Here is a 22,184-nt window from a genome sequence, read left to right as displayed (position 1 = left end):
CAGATTAGGATACGGCAGGATTTCATAACTAGCCCAGGTTCACACTATTAGTGAGTGGCAGGGCCAGTGTTTGAACCCTGATAATCTAGCTTCAAAAGATGCTCCTCAGGGAATTCCCTGGTGGTCTGCTGGTTAAGACTTGGCACTTTCACTGCTGTGGGCCTGGTTTTGATCCCTGGTCAAGGAACTAAGATCCCACAAGCAGCATGGTGTGGCAAAAAAATTAAAAAATTTAAAAATATATATATATATATGTTCTTTACACTGTGGATTAGCTATATTACAATTAAAAATTTTAAAGATGCTTGTTTAAAATTTCACATAAAAGAATAACAACAATAGCTAACAGTATAGAGGGTGCCATGTACTCTTCCAAATGGTTTATATTCGCCAACTCATTTAAGTAATTTATTCATCACATATATTCAGCTGTCACCCATTTTGTTAGTACAAAAACCTTAATACAGAAAAGTAAAGAGAATAATATGATAAACAGCATGCACTTATCACCTGGAATGAAAAAATAGTTAATGCTAATATTGTCTAGCCAAAGCAATCTTGAAAAATAACGAAGTTGGAGAGCTTACACTTCCCAATTTCAAAAGCTACAGTAATCAAGGCAATGGGGGCCTGGCAAAAGGATAGATGTATAGATCAGTGGACTAGAATTGAGAGTCCAGAAATAACCCATATATCTGTGGTCAAGGTGTCCAGACCATTCAATGAAGAAAGATCCTTTCTTTCAACAATGGTGCTGGAACAAGTGGATATCCACTTGTTCAAAGTGCAAAGGAATGAATTTGGGTCCCTAAATTCCCCATTCATTCTATAAAAATTAGCTCAAAATGGGTCCAAAACCTAAATATAAGTGCTAAAGTATAAAATGCTTAGGAGACACAGGTGTAAATATTTTTGATTAGGCAGTGGTTTCTAGATATTACACCAAAATCACAAAAAGAAAAAAATAAACTGGGCTTAATCAAAATTTAAAACTTGTGTGGATTGAGGCACTATCAAGAAAGTTAAAAGACAAGCCTCAGCATGGAAAAACGTATTTGCTAATCATAGCTCTGATAAGGGTCTTGTATCCAGAATATATGAAGAGCTCTTACAATGTGACAATGAAAAGACAAATAACACAATTTAAGATTGGGCAAATGATTAGAGTAGACATTTCTCCATAGAAGATATACAAATGGCCAATAAGCATATGAAAAGACAATATCGTTAGTCATCAGGGAAAGGCAAATCACAACAGTGAGATACTACTTCAAACCCAGAAGCATGGCTCTAATCAGAAAGACAATAAACGGTTAGCAAGGACGCAGGGAAACTGGAACCCTCATGTATTGCTAGTGGGAACACAAAATGGTCGAACTACTGTGGAAAACAGTTCAGCGTGTTCTCACATGGGTGCTATTAGACCCAGGGATTCCACTCCTAGGTGTATGCCTCAGAGACTGAAAACATACGATTTATATAAGGATTTGTATATGAATGTTCATAGCAGCATGATTCATAATAGCCAGAAAGTGGGAACAACTCACCTGTCTATCAACTGATGACTAGATAAACACAATATGGAATATCATGCGAAGGGATATATAATTCTACCATGAAAAGGAATAAAGTGCAGATACATACTACCGCATGGATGAACCTTGAAAGAAGTAAAAGAATGCTGTCCCAGAAGCCAGATGCCATGTATTGTGTGATTTTGTTATATTAAATGACCAGATAGGCAAATCCATTGAGATGTGTGATTTCCAGGGGCGAAAGAGAGGCAGCAATGGGGAGTGACTGCTAATGGGCACAGGATTTCTTCAGGGGGATGATGAAAATGTTTTTAAATTAGATACTGGTGATGGTTGAACAACCTTGTGAATATACTGAAAATCACTGAATTTTACACTTTAAAAGTGGTGAATTTTATGGTATGTAAATTATATCTAAATATGCAAAAAAGAGAAAAGTTTATATTCTCATCTCTAGCTCAGTTGTATTCAAACATGCTGGTCACAAAACCCCTCTATATTCTTAATAACTATTGTGGGCCCCCAAGAGCTTTTGTTTATGGGTTTTGTTTTCAGTTTTGTTTATGTGTTTATGTTAAATACCCATTGACATTCACCATTAAAACTGAGAAAATATTAAATATTTGTGAATTCATCTAAAGTAGCATTAATAAACCATATACGTGTTACCATGAGTAATGGTTTTTGAAAAATATATTTTCTGAACCAAAAATATTAGCAAGAAGAGTGGCATTGTTTTTGCATTTTGGCAAATCTCTTTAATACCTAGCTTAATATAAACCAGGCAGATTCTCATATCTGTTTCTGCATTCAATCTGTTTTAATATGTTGTTTGGGTTGAAATACATGAAAAAAACCCTCTAATTTCACAGATATGTAGTTAGGAGGAGGAGTATTTTATAGCCTTTTAAACAATTGTAGTTATTTTTCTTAGATATCATACCCAAACTGGTCAAGCAATAGTTTCTCGGAGATCAGTTGCAATGTGGATCTGAAATCAGATCAACAAACTTTTCATTCTGTTACATTAAAATGCTGACACATTTCATGATTCAATACCAAAATTTCACATTCATTGATATCAACACCAAGCTCATTAGAAAAGTCTAGGTTTAAGGAAGCTATAAGCTCTGGGTGATAGATCTAAGTTTTCCAAAATATCAATATTTGTTTTAAAACTTGAATCTCATAATTAACAATGAAAGCTGCCAGTCGTTTTCCTTGAAAGGGAAAGCTCACTTTCTTAAAAAAAAAAAAAAAACCGAGGCTTTCCTGGTGGGTCAGTGGTAAAGAATCTGCCTGCCAATTCAGGAGACACAGGTTTGATCCCTGATCTGGGAAGATCCCCCATGCCGAAACTAAGCCTGTGCACCACGACTATTGAGGCTGTGCTCTAGAGCCCAGGAGCCACAACTCCCGAAGCCCACGTGCCCTAGAGCCCGTGCTCTGCAGCAAGAGAAGCCACTGCAAAGAGCGACCCTCTCACTGCAGCTAGAGCGTAGCCCCCACTTCCACAACTAGGGAAAAGTCCGTGCAACAGTGAAGACCCAGCACAGCCAAAAATAAAAGACAGGTAAATAAAATTATTTCAAATATCTATCAATACCCAGGTCTGAATTAGCATAGATTTCTTTTTCTGTCAGTCACTGTTTCAAGGAAAAATGGTGTTCCTTTTTTTAAAAGCAGCTAGGGTAGCTTACTGGAGAAGGCAATGGCACCCCACTCCAGTGCTCTTGCCTGGAAAATCCCATGGACGGAGGAGCCTGGTAGGTTGCAGTCCATGGGGTCGCTGAGGGTCAGACACAACTGAGCAACTTCACTTTCACTTTTCACATTTATGCATTGGAGAAGGAAATGGCAACCCACTCCAGTGTTCTTGCCTGGAGAATCCCAGGGACAGGGGAGCCTGGTGGGCTGCCGTCTATGGGGTCGCACAGAGTCGGACACGACTGAAGTGACTTAGCAGGTTAGCTCACAGACTGAAACAAGTGCTTTTCCTCAAGACAACCACTGTCCTTCTATGTGCAGAAGTACAACTACTTTGCATGTACTCAGGGGATTAAGTTTTAATAAACCTACTCATTTTTATTGCTTCATCAAGCTCATCCTTAAATGAAACTGGCTTTTGTCTTATCTTGTTCTAACTGTGAGTTTGCGGTGGTGAAGAATGCATGACTTCCGTATAATCTGGTGCCATGGCAGCTTTACCATCATTGTAAGTGATGTCGATGTCAGTGTGGGGAGAAGACAAATTATGACTCACTGTTTGACTTCGTGAGCCCCCCGGAAGTGTCTAGAGTCCCCCAGGAGTCTTCAGACTAGACTTTGAGAACCACTGCTCTTGTTCATTCTTTCATTCAAACATTTTAATGGAACACTTGGTATGTGCTAGGCCCTAGGGCCACAAGCCAAGGCCTTGCATTCTCACGGGGAGACCCATAAATAAACAAGAAATTTTCAGGTGATGGTAACGCAAACATGAAAGAGTATCATGGAGGAAGGGGACAATACTAGACAAATGAAGGAAGACCTCTCTGGGGTGACGTATGAGTGGTGACTTAATTGGTTACAAGTGTCTGGGTATCCTTGTTAGAATGCAGTGCTCAAGGGGCAGAAGACGTAGCGCTTGCATTGCTATAATCCTACAGAGTAAAGCCATCGCCCCTCTGCGTCTGCACATCACACCTTACAAAGAAAGCATCCCATCCAAGACACTGGATTGGAAAGGATCAAAAACCTGTGTTCTGATCCCATCTTTTTCTTTTGCCAGGGATCAAACCCATCCTCCTGCAGTGGAAGCTGGAAGCACGAAGTTAACCCCTGGACCGCCAGGGAAGCCTGCTGTTTCCATCTTCAGCAAACTCTTCTCTTCACCTCTTTGAGCTTCAAATTCCAAGTCCTTACTTGAAAATAGCATGGTAGTAACTCCCCAGCCCACCTTATTACCATATGGTGGTAGTGGTTGTTTAGTTGCTAAATTGTGTCCGACTCTTTGTGATCCCATGGACGGTAGCCTGCCAGGCTCCTCTGTCCATGAAATTTCCCAGGAAAGAATACTGGCTGCTGCTGCTGCTAAGTCACTTCAGTTGTGTCCAACTCTTTGCAACCTCATGGACTGCAGGCTACCAGGCTCCTCTGTCCATGGGATTTTCCAGGCGAGAGTACGGGAGTGGGTTGCCAGTGCCATTTCCTCTCCAGGGGATCTTCCCAACACAGGGATCAAACCCAAGTCTCTTGGATTTCCTGCTTGGCAGGAAATCTTCCCAGGCTTTCCTGGGAAGCCACGCCTTAGTAAGAGTGGAATTCAAATGAAGTAAGAATGTACTGGACAGTTCTTTATCCAGTGTATTGAATAAATGTGTTACCTACTCAGTCAGACTCATTTACCTTCGCCTGCAAGGAGTGGGGCTGCAGGTTCTAACCCTGAGCACAGGTCAGCTCAGTCAGCCCCTCCCCCTGTGGCCTCTCCTTTTTCACAGGAATCTTAGTTGAGTCATATCTCTTCTATTCCAAATGGGGATTTTTAAAAAAATATTTACCTTTATTTATTTATTTGTTTGGTTGCACTGGGTCTTAGTTGTGGCATGAGAACTCGTAGCTGTGGCATGGGGAATCTAGTTCCCTGACCAGGGCTTGAACCGGAGCACCCTGCATTGGGAGCTAGGAGTCTTAACCACTAGACCACCAAGGAAGTCCCCAAATGGGGATTCTTTCTTTGGAGAGAATCTGATAAAAGACCTGACATCAATCCTAATTTTTTAAAACATCTCATTCCTTTCTACAGGCTCTCCCATTCTTCTTCTTTTCCTAGCTTGTTGAAATCTTATAAAATTTTGCCTGCTAAGTCAGTAGATTTGTATTGCTAACAAGCCTGTCTTCTGTGTTTTTATTCAAGTTATGGAATAAAATGCTAAGCCTTGCATAGGACACTTAAGAACCTCCCCAGCAACACACATGTACACACACACGCACATACACACACACACACACACACACACCCTTCATCCTCCAGATTGCTACTGCGCTGGTGTTCTGTTGTTTTACCAACTTCACATTATTATGTGGCCATATGTCGTATCTCCGGGCTTCCCCAGTGGAGCAGTGGTAAAGAGAGGTAAAGAGCTCCTGCAGGAGCCATAGGAGATGTGAGTTCGATCCCTATATCAAGAAGATCCCCTGGAGGAGGTCAGGGAGACCCACTCCAGTATTCTTGTCTGGAGAATCCCATGGACAGAGGACCCTGGTGGGCTACAGTCCATAGGATCACAAAGAGTTGGACACGACTGAAGTGACCTAGCACGCATGCCCGTATCTTATCTCCAGCGGGTTCTCTGGCTGTGTATGGTATTTGGCTGCCTTGCAAACAAGGTCTCCTGCAGATTGCTCTCCCAAGGGCTTCTCTTAGATTAAGAAATACATGTGACTCTATGAAGATACGCTGTTTACCTGGGTTCTTAGAGTGTTTAACTCACTTCATTTTGCACAGAGCGAATGGAGGTGTGGAGCCACATAGGGACTAAAAGCTGAGAATACTAAAACTTTTTATTCATTGTGTTCAGGCCAAGGAAAGCGGAGAGCCGGGAGGCAGAGGGTGGGATGAAGTGGGGAGGGGCCGGAGACCCCACCTGGCGACCTGCAGGGCTGAGGAGCGGTCAGTACGCTCGCTCCACAGGATTAACCTCTTCCGGCCCGCACCGGGGGCCGCGCGGGAGATGCCTGGAGGGGGACAAGAAGCGGCTGCCACCAGAGTGTCCCTCAGACAAAGAGCAAGTAGAGTTTGGTCCAGAGGCTCGGGTTCATCCCGGGGGCATCCTAGGCCCAGACGCCCGGCGTCTTAAGCGGGGCGCGGCGGGCTACTCCAAGACCCGAAACCGAATGGAAAGCTACGCGGCAAAGTGAGGCTTCGAGGAGGCCCGCGGTGGCGGTTCTTTCCCAAGGCAGGGAAAATCCTTAGCTCTGACCCCTTTTGGTCAAAAGCTGAGAGAGCGAGGGGGCGATGCGGCGTTACCTAGGGGACCCAGGCCGGCAGAGGTCCCGAGGTGCCGCCGCTTCTTCAGGCTGCTGCGTTGTTCGAGAAAGGCGGCGTGGTCCCCGGGGCTTCTGCCTGTGCAGTGAGCGCCCTTCAGTTCAGTTCAGTCGCTCAGTCGTGTCCGACTTTTTGCGACCCCATGGACTGCAGTACGCCAGGCCTCCCTGTCCAGCGCCCTTCGGGTGGTTCCAACCGCAGGCTCCGGGAGCTGAGCCGCTGGCCTCCGTCCCTTGGGTGGCCGGCAGGGGGCGGTGTTGGGCCACAGGTGAGCAGTATTGCCTGGCGAATCCCAGGGACAGGGGAGCCTAGCGGGCTGCCGTCTGTGGGGTCGCACGGAGTCGGACACGACTGAAGCGACTTAGCAGCAGCAGCAGAGCAGACCCAGCCGTACACTGAATGTGGTTCCGGTCCTCTGGTTGGGTCTTGCTACTACCGGTCTGTCTGGACTTGTTCACCGACCATTATCTGGGTTCTTGCCTACCCACACCCCACATCTCTCCTGGTTCTCTCAGGCTGCCCCCCTCCTCAAGTAATGATGCCTGCACACCTCCATAAACGTTCCCCCCCCCCCCCCCCGAAACGTATTAATGCAACACTCGCTCCACGGATAATTCTTCTTGGTCTACTGGAGTGGGGTGCCATTGCCTTCTCCGAGAAAGAGGAGGTGGCCTGGTTCAAGTTCCTGATCTGCCAATTGTCAGCTGTTGTGACCTTGGACAAATTCCTTTACCTCTCTGGGTCAAGTTTCTCATCCTCAAAAACACACTAATAGCAACAGTAATATCTCTTGTGCATTCTGCCAATGACTTATATGCCATGTTGTTGTTCAGTCACTAAGTTGTGTCCGACTCTTTGTGACCCCATGGACTGCAGGATACCAGGCTTCCCTGCCCTTCACCATCTCCCAGAGCTTGCTCAAGCTCATGTCCATTGAGTTGGTAATGCCATCCAACCATCTTGTCCTTTGTCATCCCCTTCTGCCTTCAGTCTTTTCCAGAGTCAGGGTCTTTTCTAATGAGTCAGCTCTTCACATCAGGAGGCTAAAGTATTGGAGCTTCTGCTTCAGCATCAGTCCTTCCAATGAATTCTAACCATTGATTTCCTTTAGGATTGACTAGTTTGATCTCCGTGCAGGCCAGGGGACTCTCAAGAGTCTTCTCCAGCATCACAATTCAAAAGCATCAATTCTTCAGCTTACAGCCTTCTTTATGATCCACTTCTCACATCCATACATGACTACTGGAAAAACCATAGCTTGGACTGTACAGACCTTTGTTGACAAAGTAATGTCTCTGCTTTTTAATATGCTCTCTAGGTTTGTCATAGCTTTTCTTCTAAGGAGAAAACATCTTTAAATTTCATGGCTGCAGTCACCATCTGCAGTGATTTTGGAGCCCTAGAAAATATAAAGTCTGTCACTGCTTTCATTGTTTCCCTGTGTTCGCCATGAAGCGATGGGATCAGATGCCATGCTCTTAGTCTTTTGAATGTTGGGTTTTAACCCAGCTTTTTCACTCTCCTCTTTCACTTTCATCAGGAGGCATTAGTTCCTCTTCACTTTCCGCCATAAGGGTGGTGACATCTGCATGTCTGAGGTTATTGATATTTCTCCCAGCAGTCTTGATTCCAGTTTGTGCTTCATCCAGCCTGGCATTTCGCATGATGTACTCTGTGTAAAAGTTAAATAAGCAGGGTGACAGTATACAGCCTTGATGTACTCCTTTTCCAATTTGGAACCAGTCCATTGTTTCATGTCTGGTTCTAACTGCTGCTTCTTGACCTGTATACTGGTTTCTCAGGAGACAAGTAAGGTAGTCTGGTATTCCCATCTCTCTACACAAGGCTTTGGCGTAGTCAATAAAGCAGGTGTTTTTCTGGAACTCTCTTGCTTTTTCTGTGATCCAATGGATGTTGGCAATTTGATCTCTGGTTCCTCTGCCTTTTCTAAATCCAGCCTGAACATCTGGAAGTTCATGGTTCACATGCTGTTGAAGCCTCACTTGGAGAATTTTGAGCATTACTTTACTAGCATGTGAGATAAGTGCAATTGTTTGGTAGTTTGAGCATTCTTTGGCATTGCCTTTTTTGGGGATTAGAATGAAAACTGATCTTTTCCAGTCCTGTGGCCACCGCTGAGTTTTCCAAATTTGCTGGCATATCGAGTGCAGTACTTTCACAGCATCATCTTTTAGGATTTGAAATAGCTCAGCTGGAATCCCATCACCTCCACTAGCTTTGTCCCTAGTGATGCTTCTTAAGGTCCACTTGACTTCACACTGCAGAATGGCTGGCTCTAGGTGAGTGATCACACCATTGTGGTTATCTGGGTCATTAAGATCTTTTTTGTATAGTTCTTCTGTGTATTCTTGCCACCTCTTCTTAACATCTTCTGCTTCTGTTAGGTCCATACCATTTCTGTCCTTTATTGTGCTCATCTTTGCATGAAATGTTTCCTCAGTAGCTCTAATTTTCTTGAAAAGATCTCTAGTCTTTCCCATTCTATTGTTTTCCTCTATTTATTTGCATTGTTCACTGAGGAAGGATTTCTTATCTCTCCTTGCTATTCTTTGGAACTCTGCATTCAGATGGGTAATATCTTTCCTTTTCTCCTTTGCCTTTTGCCTCTCTTCTTTTCTCAGCTATTTGTAAAGCCCCCTCAGACAACTATTTTGCCTTTTTGCATTTCTTTTTCTTGCCATATGCTATGTATATCATCAGCTCGGAGATTAAGATGAGAAACTGTGATTCTACGAGGAAGCTACAGGAGTAGCAGAGCCAACATCTGAACCCAAATCTGGCCCTTTCTACCATGTTACCCTGCCTTGCAGGGCTGCAGTGAGAATTCAAATGTGAAAATGTTATTATTATTTTCAAATAATTCAATAAATTCAAATGTGAAAATGTTACTATTATTTTCTTCTGACAGTTTGGCCTGGATCCTGGTGGGTTTTCTCTTTTACTAAGAAGGGAAGTAGGGTAAGGCATTTTTCAAGTGTTAGACATGTCCTAGTTAGTGGGCTTGTGAAACCAAGCCCACTAGAATACGAGTTCCAAAAGGATGGGGCCCTCATCTGTCTTGCTCACTGCTCTGAGTCTGTTTTAAATATACTTCCTGATGCATAGTAAATATACAATAAATGTGAAGGAATACAAAAAGTTGTATACCTCCCACATTCATTCCAAGACGGATCCTGACATGGAGCCATTTTTCACACCAACCATTCAATTACCAGGTAAGTGACACTAATTCCTAGCTGTAATGGCCACTGTCTAATTTAATTAAAGAGGATTATTGGATCTCCTGAAACTCCTGTCATCCTCCCATTGTCTAAGTCATGGGGATTCAATAAGTCTTATTAGTGTGTTCACAAGAGAAATTAAGTGAATCAGCTTAGTGATTCACCTTAGTGACTTACGACACTGAGAACAGGTGTGGGGAAATGACACGTGATAAACTGAAGTCTCTGAGAAAATGTGGTGGGCTTGTGGCTCCCAGTGTCCCAGGAATACTCTCCCAGGTGACTCCAGGCTTTGAGTTACCCTCCACCCTCAGCCTGGTCTCCATGCTCACCCTGCTTCAACAGTCTACTTGCCTGGCCCAAAGCATTTTTGAGGAGCTTCATGCTCTTGGTGCTGATCAGGCTCTTAGGCCTCAGGTACCAAATCCTAGGACAGATCTGTGAATACTGACCAACAAGATGCCAACAGCAAGTGGGGAGAGCAGAAGTAGACTTCATTCCAAAATCAGGCAAAGAGGACTTCACTGATCTTAGTCCAGTGGTTACAAATCTGCCTTCCAATGTAAGGGATGCAGGTTCAATTCCTGGTTGGCGAACAAAGATCCCACGTGCCACAGGGCAACAGAGCCCCTGGGCTGCAACTACTGAGCTCAGGCACCTCAAGTAGAGAGCCCATGTGCCAATCCTGCCTGCTGCAACCAAGAACCCCTCTCATGATGCAGCCAAAACTACATAAATAAATATTCTAAAAATATAAACAAATAGTCACAGGCTCTGAGAAGGAAATTGGAAAGTAAAACAAGTTATCTACACTGACTCTGTTAAATTTCATTAAAAAAAAGAAAAACAGGGACTTCCCTGGTGGTCCACAGATTAGGAATCACTTCCAATATGGGGGACACAAATTCAATCCCTGGTCAGGGAACTAAGATCCCACATGCTACGAGGCAACTGAGCCCATAAATGCCAGCAGCTAAGACCTGATGCAGCCAAAAATTAATACAAAGAAATAAATTTTAAACAACAACATAGAATAATCAAAATCCATAGGACTTTCTGGCAGTGATATAGTAGAAAGAACAAAGACCTGGATTTGAGTCATGAATCAAATTAGCCTCTCACCTCCAGTTATCTCGGCTTTAAATGAAGGCATGTGATATATAATCAGAAATATATATTTGGTCTTCTGACACAAAGCTGCTAAAGCTTTTGGAATGTCCTGTAATAAGAGCAAGAAAGAGACTATTTGTTATGTTAATGAGGTGACTTTTGGTCCTCACTCCGGGATGGGGCTGATTCCCAACAGAGCCAACCATTGGATTAGAGGTTTAAACTTTTCAGTCCCATCCCCCCACCTCCAGGGAGGGGAGAGGGGTTTGAGATTGAATTCAATCAGCACTACTGAATCAGTCTTGCCTGTGTAATGAAGGCCTCCATAAAAACCCCAAAAAGACTGGGTTCAGAGAGCTTCCAGGTTGGTGACCATGTGGAGATGTGAGGAGAATGGCATGTTCAGAGCGCTGTGCCCTTTCCCCATGCTGTCCTCTGGCTGTTCCTGAATTATATCCTTTTGTGATCTAGTAGGTAAAGTGCTTCTTTGAGTTCTGTGCTGCTGCTGCTGCTAAGTTGCCTCAGTCGTGTCCGACTCTGTGCAACCCCATAGACGGAAGCCCACCAGGCTCCCCTGTTCCTGGGATTCTCCAGGCAAGAACACTGGAGTGGGTTGCCATTTCCTTCTCCAATGCATGAAAGTGAAAAGTGAAAAGGAAGTCGCTCAGTCGTGTCCAGCTCTTAGCAACCCCATGGACTGCAGCCCACCAGGCTCCTCTATCCATGGGATTTTCCAGGCAAGAGTACTGGAGTGGGGTGCCATTGCCTTCTCCATTGAGTTCTGTGAGCCACTCTCAAAAGTTAATTGAATACAAAGGGAGAGTCATGTAAACCACTGATTAATAAATTGTGGGTAAGAGACACAGGTGACAACCTGGGTTTTCAACTCTTGTCTGAGTTGTGGAGGATCCCGGTGTGAACCCCTAACTGGAATCTCTTGTTATCTCCAAGTTCAGTTCAGTCACTCAGTTGTGTCCGACTCTTTGCAGCCTCATGGACTGCAGCACACCAGGCTTTGCTATCCATCACCAACTCCCAGAACTTGCTCAAACTCATGTCCATTGTGTCGGTGACGCCATCCAACCATCTCATCCTCCGTTGTCCCCTTTTCCTCCTGCCCTCAATCTTTTCCAGCATCCTGGTCTTTTCCAGTGAGTCAGTTCTTCGCATCAGGTGGCCAAAGTATTGGAGTTTCAGCTTCAGCATCAGTCCTTCCAGTGAATATTCAGGACTGATTTCCTTTAGGATGGACTGGTTGGATCTCCTTGCAGTCCAAGGGACTCCAAGTACAGAATGTCAGAATTCAGTTGAATGCTAGATCACCCAGCTGGTATCCTGAGAATTGCTTGGTTGTATGGGGGAAATTCCACATACACAATTGGAATTGGGTTCAGAATTCAAAATAGGGCAGTATTTTCTCCTTATTTTCTTCCTACTTCTCTGAACTTCCTTTTATTTCAGTCGTTAAGTCTTCTTCTTTTGCTCTCTCCTTAACCTTTGGTAGATTCCATCCCCAGCCTTCTTTCTTCCCCTACACCCTCTCATTGCAAAGTGTTGCTGTTGTTCAGCCTCAAGTCATGCCTCACTCTTTGTGACCCTATGGATTGCAGCAAGACAGGCTTCCCTGTCCTTCACTATCTCCCGGAGTTTTCCCAGACTCATATCCACTGAGTTGGTGTCCTACCATTTCACCCTCTGTCACTCCCTTCTCCTCCTGCCTTCAATCTTTCCCAGCTCAGAGTCTTTTCCAATGAATTGGCTTTTTACACCAGGTGGCCAAAGTATTGGAGCTTCAGCTTCAGCATCAGTCTTTCTAATGAATATTCAGAGTTGATTTCCTTTAGAATTTACTAGTTTGATCTCCTTGCTGTCCAAGGGACTCTCAAGAGTCTTCTCCAGCACCACAGTTTGAAAGCATCAATTCTTTGGTACTCAGCCTTCTTTATGGTCCAACTCTCACATCCATACATGGCTACTGGAAAAACCATGTGTGTGAGTCGCTCAGTCGTGTCTGACTCTTTGTGACCCCATGGACTGTAGTCAGCCATGGGATCTCCCAGGCAAGAATACTGGAGTGGGTTGCCATTTCCTTCTCCAGGGGATCTTCTCCACCCAGGGATCGAACCTGGGATCTGAACTACCAGGAAAGCCCAGATAAACCATAGCTTTGACTATACAGACCTTTGAAGGCAAAGTGATGTCTCTACTTTTTAATATGCTGTCTAGGTTTGTCACAGCTTTCTTTCCAAAGAGCGAGCATCTTTTAATTTCTTTGCTGCAGTCATCATCCGCAGTCATTTTGGAACCCAAGAAAATAAAATCTGTCACTGTTTCCACTTTTTCCCTTTCTGTTTGCCATGAAGTGATGGGACTGAAACCATGATCTGTTTTTTGAATGTTGAGTTTTAACTCAGCTTTTTCACTCTCCTCTTTCACCCTCAAGAGGCTCTTTAGTTCCTCTTCATTTTCTGTCATTAGAGTGGTATCATCTACATACCTGAGGTTGTTGATTGTTCTCCCGGCAATCTTGATTCCAGCTTGTAATTCATCCAGCCTGGCATTTCACATGATGTACTCTGCATATAAGTTAAATAAGCAAGGTGACAATATACAGCCTTGATATACTCCTTTCCCAATTTGGGACCAGTCTGTAATTCCATGTCCGGTTCTAACTGTTGCTTCTTGACCTGCATACAGGTTTCTTAGGAGGAAGTCTCATTCATTCTTGGATCTAATCGATACCTATATGAGGTGATTCCAAGATTTATTACCAGTCCTGTCTTCAATATTTAAAAAAAAAAAAAACTTTAAAAAGAACTTTGGGGCATGCTTCCATCTTTGACCAATCAACTGTACTTGACTGGTGGTGTCTATGAACGGAACAACTATTAGCATCACAGAGGTGGAGTAGGCAAAGGAGGTTTACTGGGGGAAGTCTAGAGTAGAGTGCTGGATAGACAACACCTACAGCTACCAGTTGAGGACCTTTTGATTCGAATACTCCTATTGGTATTTCCTCATCTTCTCCTTGAAACCTGAATATCCTCCTGTTCTTCTAACCTTGGTGAATGGAGCCACCATACACCAAGTCACCCCAGATACAGCTCTGAGTGTCATTCTAGAATTCTCCTCTATCACCAACCCCAATACCTCTAATCACTCACCAAGTCTGATTCTACCTTCTGAATATTTCACTTCTCCATCCTACTGCCACTTTCTGAGCTCAGGCCCTCCTCCTCCATCTGACCTACTGCAATAATTTCTTAGTTAGTCACTGCTCCTAGTCTTGCCCCCTACTCTTTTAACTCTCCTTATTGATAGCCTTTGTTTTCCTGAATGAAATAGATTATTTTCTGATTATATTAAAAGTGTATGGGTACTTACCTGGTGGTTACTTACTTACTCCAGTGGTTAAGACTTTGTCTTCCAGTATAAGAGTTACGGGTTCGATTCCTGATTGGGGAGTTACAATCTCACATGCCTCTCAGCCAAAAAGCCAAAACATAAAAAAGAGGCAATATCGTAACAAATTCAATAAAAACTTTAGAAATGGTCCACATTAAAAAAAAAACTTAAAAAAAATGTTTTTAAAGTATGACCATTTAAAGCACCAATCAGTACAGAATAATGTAAACATTGCCTGAAATTTGACTGCCATAAGATAACTATGCTATTATGTTGGTAATCATTATTTTTTGCACTTCTTTATTTCAAAATCACTGCAGATGGTGACTGCAGCCATGAAATTAAAAGACACTTACTCCTTGGAAGAAAAGTTATGAAAAAAAAAAGAAAAAAAAAAAAAGAAAAGTTATGACCAACCTAGACAGCATATTCAAAAGCAGAGACATTATTTTGCCAACAAAGGTCCATCTAGTCAAGGCTATGGTTTTTCCAGTGGTCATGTATGGATGTGAGAGCTGGACTGTGAAGAAGGCTGAGCACCGAAGAATTGATGCTTTTGAACTGTGGTGTTGGAGAAGACTCTTGAGAGTCCCTTGGACTGCAAGGAGATCCAACCAGTCCATTCTAAGGAGATCAGTCCTGGGTATTCTTTGCAAGGAATGATGCTAAAGCTGAAACTCCAGTACTTTGGCCACCTGATGCAAAGAGTTGACTCACTGGAAAAGACCCTGATGCTGGGAGGGCTTGGGGGCAGAAGGAAAAGGGGATGACAGAGGATGAAATGGCTGGATGGCATCACCGACTCGATGGATGTAAGTTTGAGTGAACTCTGGGAGTTGGTGATGGACAGGGAGGCCTGCCGTGCTGCGATTCATGGGGTCACAGAGTTGGACACAACTGAGTGACTGAACTGATTCATTTAAATATATATTCAATACTTTTGATCTGTGAGATATATGTATATCATTTGTGAAATATATATGTCACAGGCCACATCCTGCCTTGAGCACTATGCTTTATAAACGGGAATTGTTTATAGTCTCCTGGCACATACCATGTTGTTCCATCTCTCTGTCTTTGTGCCCTAAACCCTAAACCCTGTGCTAGTTTCCCAGGGCTAAAGTAACAAAGCACCACAAACTGGGTGCCATGAAAGAATAGAAATTTATTCTCTTAAAGTCCTGAAAGCTGGAAGTCTTAAATCAAGGTGTTGGCAGGGCCATCGTTTTTCCAAAACCTCTAAGAGAGAATCTTTCCTGGCCTCTTTCAGCTCCTGGGTGGCCCCAGGCATTCCTCAGCCTGTACGGCATAATGCAGTCATTGTCTTTGCCTTCACCTGTCTGTCTTCCCCTGTGTCTGTGTCCATGTCCTCACGTGGTATTTACCCTGTGTGTCTTGTCAATGTGTCCATATTTCCCTCCTTTCAAGAGGCTCCCTTACTCTAGCATGACCTCATCTTAACTAAGTACAGCTACAATGACTGTTCCCAAATAAGATCATACTCTGAAGCACTGGGAGTTAGGACTGTAATATTTCTCTTAGGATGACACAATTCAGCTCATAACATACCTTTTTCCATTTTTTTTACCTGAACAACTTCTCTTCAACCTTCATACTTCAGCCGAGGCATTATCTCTCTGAGAAAGTTTTCCCCGAAGCCCCTAGGTGAGCCTGTGTGTTTCCACAGTGGCTTTATCAGCATGGCACATTTTATGAGAATTATCTGTAAATGAATGATTTTCCTTACTTAAAGGAAAGAAAAGAACCCCCTTGAGAGTAGGGACTATAGCTTCCATCTTTACTTTATATGCCCAAAATTTGTCTCACATTAATTAGTTCAAGACTAAGTGGTCTGGCGGAGAGGCAATAGCAGCCCACTCCAGTATGCTTGCCTGGAAAATCCTATGGACGGAGGAGCCCATGGGGTCGCTAAGAGTCGGACACGACTGAGCAACTTCACTGTCACTTTTCACTTTCATGCTTTGGAGAAGGAAATGGCAACCCACTTCAGTGTTCTTGCCTGGAGAATCCCAGGGACGGGGAAGCCTGGTGGGCTGCCGTCTGTGGGGTCGCACAGAGTTGGACACAACTGAAGCGACTTAGCAGCAGCAGCTGCAAGTGGGCTGGAGGCTCAAAAAAGTTTATTCCTCTGTTCACCAAATGAGAATGTTTTTCTCATTTTGATGGCTCATCTGCATTCCAGCTTGCAGGAGAGGAGGAAAGAAACTATGGAAAAACACAAGACCAGGCTCTTAAAGTTCAGACCCCAAGTGGCTCACCTTACTTGTACTCACATTCTGTTAGAATTTAGTCACACATGGCCACACTTACTTAAAAAAGGGTCTGGAAATATGTCTTCAGTGGAGCAGCTATAAATTACTTTTCAACTCTGTTATAGTTCCACGACCCTTTATCTGCAAGTTCTGGAATCTCAGCAAGTTCTGAAAAATCAAAAGCTTTTACTGAAGTTTCATGCAAACTCATTTGGTGGCTAAATCTGACTTGAAATGACACGAGGCATCTATCAAGACAAGTTATAGGCTTTATTTAACTCATCTAGAATGAATATTAATGGGTTTTGTTGCAGAAGTGTCAATATATTTAAGTTCTGTTTCCCCAGCCCCCAAATGAATTGGCCACAGGTATACATATGTCCCCCCCATCCTGAATCCCCTCCCTCCTCCCTCTCCACCCTATCCCTCTGAGCTGTCCCAGAGCGTCGGCTTTAGGTGCCCTGCTTCATGCATTGAATAGATGGCCATGCAGGATCTTTAGTTGCGGCCCTTGGAATCTAGTTCCCTGACCAGGGACCAAACCTAGGCCCCCTGTATCAGAAGCTCCGAGTCTTAGCCATTGGACCACTAGGGAAATCCCTGTTAGTTGGTTTTTATAGGTGTTCATTATCAAGTTGAGAATATTCCCTTCTACTCCTATTTTTCTGAGAAGTTTTTGCTTAATCATAAAATGGATGTTGAATTTTGTCAAATGTTTTTTCGGCATCAATCGATAAGATCATGTGGTTTATATTCTTTATACTGTTAAGATGGTGGATTACATTGTTTGATTTTGAATATTGAATCAGCTTCCCATCCCTGAAATAAATTTCTCTTGTTCATGTTGTATATTTCTCTTTATATTTTGCTGAATACTATTTGCTAATATTTTGTTAAAGATTTATATATTTACACTCCTTAGGGACTTTGATCTATAGCTCTGTGTGTGTGTTTGGGTACTGTCTTTATCTTAGTATTAGGGTAATATTAACTTCATAAAATGAATTGGTAAGTAGTCTTCTTCTGTTTTCTGGAAAAGACTATGTAGAATATAATTCTTCTTTAAATGTTTGGTAGAATTCTCCAGCAAAACTATCTAGGCCCAGAAATGGAAGAAGTAGGGGGTTTTGATTATAAATTCAGTTTTCTTAATAGTTATAGCATTATTAAAACAAACAACCTCTTTCATACCACATGAGTTGCAGTAGTTAGTGTTTTTTGAGGAATTGGTCCATTTCATTTAAAGTGTCAGACTGATGTGTGTAGAGTTGTTCATACTGTATTTGTTTCCTATGACTGCTGTAACAAATTAACATAATGGCTTAAAACAATAAAAATCTATTATCTCACATTTCTGAAGTCCAGAAATTCAAAACAGTATTAATGAAGCGAAATCAAGGTGTCGGAAAGACTAGGCTTCATCCAGGGAAGCACCCATTCCTTGCCTTTTCCACCTTCCAGTGGCAGCCAGTATCCTTGCTTGTGGTCACATTGCCTCAGCTTCTCCTTCCAATGTCACATTACCCTCTCTTCATTCGATGTCAGATCTCCCTCTGCCTCTCTAAGGACACTTGTGATTGCACTTAGGGCCTACCACGGTAATCCCCTCACCTCAAAATCCTTACTTAATCATACTCACATATATCCTAAATGAGCCAATATTCTCAGGTTCCTAATATCTTCTTAGGCCATCATTCAGCCTACTACCTCCTATCCCTTGAGTATTCTTTTCAGGTCTACCGGGGTCTGGAGTGATATCTCCTGTTTCATTCTTAAGATATGTTTCTTCCCTCTTTTAAATGTGTTGATTATGCTAGAGGTTTATTGATCTTTTTTAATAATCAGCTCCTTGTCACATTGATTTTCTTTTTCTTTTCAGTTTCCTGTTACTGTCTTCTTTTTTGCTTTCAATTTTATGAATTTATGCTCTTTATTATTTCCACTTGCTCTGGATTAATTTTACTCTTCCTTTTTCCCCCTAGGTTCTTGAGTTGAGAGCTTTGATAATTGATTTGAGACTTTTCCTCTAATTTTACACTAAAAAACATATTCATTTAGTGTTACAAACTTCTTTCTCAATGGTGCTTTAGCCAAATTTTGATACTGTATTTTCATTTTCACTCAGTTCATTTTACTTTTAAATTTCACTTGATAATTCCCTCTTTGACTCATATATTATTTAGAAGTATGTTGTTTAGTTTCCAAGTATTTGGAGATTTTGCTGTTACCTTTTTGTTTTTGATTTGTATTTTGGTTCCATTATGGTCAGAGAACATGTTCAGTATGATTTCAATTGTTTTAAATTGACTGAAATTTGTTTTATGGCCAATACTGTGATTTATCTTGGTATATATTCCATGGACACTCAAAAACAATGAGGATCTGCTGTTATTGCATGGAAGTTTCTGTTAGTAGGGCTTCCCGAGTGGTGCTAGCAGTAAAAAATACTGCCTGCCAATGCAGGAGACATAAGAGATGTGGGTTCGATCCCTGAGTTGGGAAGATCCCCTGAAGATGGGCATGGCAACTCACTCCAGTATTCCAGTATTCTTGCCTTGCCTGGCGGGCTATAGTCCATTGGGTTGCAAAGAGTTAGCAACTTAGCAAGCATGCTTCTGTTGATATCTATTAGGTCCTATTGGTTGTTGGTGGTATTGAATTCTTCCTTACTTTTGTTGATTTTCTGTCTAGTTGAAGCCTGTGGATAGGACTTTAAGTGAGAGAAATATTTAAAATAGGGGGATAGCAATCAGGCACAGGAAAAGGATGTGACTCACCCAGGTAGTGGGCCAAGGAATAGAACATCCTCACACAGCTGTTTTTACTTAGGAAAGATACCCTGGAAAGAAAAGAATGCGGTTTTTCTCCCCTTTTTACGAGATGCTATTGAATTCCTTTCTTCTGTAGATGTCCTGCCAGTGGCGTGGAAGCAGTTCAGAGTGGGCAAGAGAGCATCATCATGTTGGAACTGGACACCTATAGAGTTCCCTGTGCTATTCAGGAGGTCCTTATTAGATATCAGTTTTATATAGTGGGTATATGTCAATCCCAATCTCCCAATTTATCCCTCCCTACTCACTATTTTTATTTTTTCATGCTCACACACACACACACGTGTCCCTTGTGGAAGGGCCACACCATCACACATCCGCTTGCAGCCCTGGGCTTGCCTCTGGTCTCTGGTTTCTGAAGAGCTTTTTCCCTCTTCCTAGTCCTCACCCCACGCCTCCCTGCTGGCAGCCGGAGCTCTGAGAGTGCTGGGTAGCACAGCAAATTCTCTGAGCTTCTGTGAAGGCCCTTGAACTTTGTTCTCAAATGGCAACCCACTCCAGTACTATTGCCTAGAAAATCCCATGGACAGAGGAGCCTGGCAGGCTGCAGTCTATGGGGTCGCAAAGAGTTGGACACGACTGAGTGACTTCACTTCACTTCACCCTCATCTCTGGCTGGATTTGTGGGTTCACAGCTAAACTCAAGGTCAGAGTTCCTTCACCATTAGCTTTAACTCCTGCTCTAACCTCCTCCATCCCTTTCCAGAGCCCTCCCAGCTGAGGGAGGGGGAATCTGAATCAAGGCTGCACCAGCCACTCCTCCCCAAGTTGTTAAGGAGGAGAACTGAAGCTGCATGCTGGACTGTCTCACAACTGCAACCAAGAGCAAAACGGACGGGTTCCCCTCAGACTATATTATTCCCAGAGGCTGCACAATTCAGGCCATCATCAAGGGTACCTACCCTTGGGAATTCAGCACCTGGAGGTAAATGGGTATTTGCCTTGGAAAGATCCAAGGAAGCCTGGAAAATCATTTCCTTCCATCCTTCATGCTGTGGAGGTGGTGTACACACTGAGACAGGAGGCCAGGACCAAACCGCTGATGAAATTCTCTGCTCCAGGAACATGGAGCCTCCTGATCTCACACCGTAGCAGGCCCCTGACAGCATGGCTTGGTCTCGCCTGGTGCACAAGCCCTTTGCTGGCCTGGTTTGGGAGTTCCCCTCCAAGCCTCTCCCAGGCACATACCCTCTCTGCCTCTCTCTGTCTCTCTCTTTCTCTTTCCGGCTTTCACTCTCTCTCCTTTTTTCTATCTTTTAAAATCTGCTTTCTTTCTCCTTTCTGGTATCCTCCACCCTTTTCCTGTCTTTCTTCTTTCTTTAGCTCTCTCCCATCTTTTGCTCTGTTCTCTCTCTCTCTACTCCTATTCCTTCATTTTCCTATGATCTCCAAAACACATAGCTTCTTCTCAGAGCTGATTCTCTTTGACAAATGAGGCATTGGTCCAGTGCAGTAACTGTTCAGGTGACCTTAAATTTGCATTGCTAGCACCCCACTCCAGTACTCTTGCCTGGAAAATCCCATGGACGGAGGAGCCTGGTGGGCTGCCGTCCATGGGGTCACGAAGAGTCGGACACGACTGAGCGACTTCCCTTTCACTTTTCACTTTCATGCATTGGAGAAGGAAATGGCAACCCACTCCAGTGTTCTTGCCTGGAGAATCCCAGGGATGGGGGAGCCTGGTGGGCTGCCATCTATGGGGTCGCACAGAGTCGGACACGACTGAAGCGACTTAGCAGCAGCAGCAGCAGTGGTCAGTTAAATTCTTCCTGAAAAAGACTTCTATATATTCTTTCCAGATTTTCATTTAAAATTTTTGTACATAATGCAAACATGCCTTAAGTAAAACAGAGTTGCCATTTGCTGGTTGAAAAGAAAATCCCTTTTTCTATCCTTTTTTTAATTCTCCCCACCCTCCCACCCCTGGCCTTCCATATATCAAGTGGAGTTTTATAACCTTCTGCAGGGCAGCCCTGCCACTTGCCCTAGAGGTGATGGGCTGATGACAGCTTGTGGATGTTGTCACCTTGTCAGTGCAGGGACTTAATCAGGAATAGACCCCAGTGGCTAAATCACTTCAGCAACCTTTCTGATTTTTAAAGAGAAATACATTCAAATGGTTTTAAAAAAATTATAGGAATGTATAAAGTGAAAAATCTCCGCCCCACAGTGTCTCCATCTCCCCGTTCTCACCGTAGCCCTGTCACCTTAGAGGAAACTGCTGCGATTATCTCTTATGTGTCTTTCCAGATTGTGTTTATGAAAATGAAAATTACCATCGTAATATGCTGCTGCTACTGCTGCTAAGTCACTTCAGTCGTGTCCGACTCTGTGTGACCCCATAGACAGCAGCCCACCAGGCTCCCCCATCCCTGGGATTCTCCAGGCAAGTTGGAGAATACTGGAGTGAGTTGCCATTTCCTTCTCCAATGCATGAAAGTGAAAAGTGAAAGTGAAGTCCTGTCTGATTCCTAGCGACCCCATGGACTGCAGCCTACCAGGCTCCTCCGTCCATGAGATTTTCCAGGCAAGAGTGGGTTGCCATTGCCTTCTCTACCATGGTAACATAGTAATTACTTATCTACTTACTTACTCATGTAGCCACTTTTTTGACAATAATGTAAAAATCATGATTTTACTAATAAGTGTTTATTGAGTAATTATCAGGGGCCAGACAACGTGCTGGGCTTTTTGAGGACATAAAACAGGTGAGTAAGACCCACCCCTATATTCAAGAATCTTGCCGCTTTAGTGATGCAGCT

The 22,184-nt window shown here is 43.3% G+C and overlaps 1 protein-coding gene across 1 annotated transcript in view; it reads left to right on the top strand.

Moving 5' to 3' along the window:
* The window catches only part of NFE2L1 (NFE2 like bZIP transcription factor 1), a 592,815-nt gene extending 592,152 nt beyond the window's left edge, over positions 1–663 (top strand). The window contains exon 7 of the transcript XR_008201027.1: positions 654–663. The gene's annotated coding sequence lies outside the window, so the exon portion shown is untranslated. The remainder of the gene's footprint in view (positions 1–653) is intronic.
* Positions 664–22,184: the final 21,521 nt, after the last annotated feature.

Source organism: Budorcas taxicolor, chromosome 19, assembly GCF_023091745.1.
Source record: "Budorcas taxicolor isolate Tak-1 chromosome 19, Takin1.1, whole genome shotgun sequence".
NCBI classification, from domain to species: domain Eukaryota; kingdom Metazoa; phylum Chordata; class Mammalia; order Artiodactyla; family Bovidae; genus Budorcas; species Budorcas taxicolor.
The sequence above is the reverse complement of the archived record's forward strand: the minus strand, read 5'-3'. Positions and strand labels throughout refer to the sequence as shown.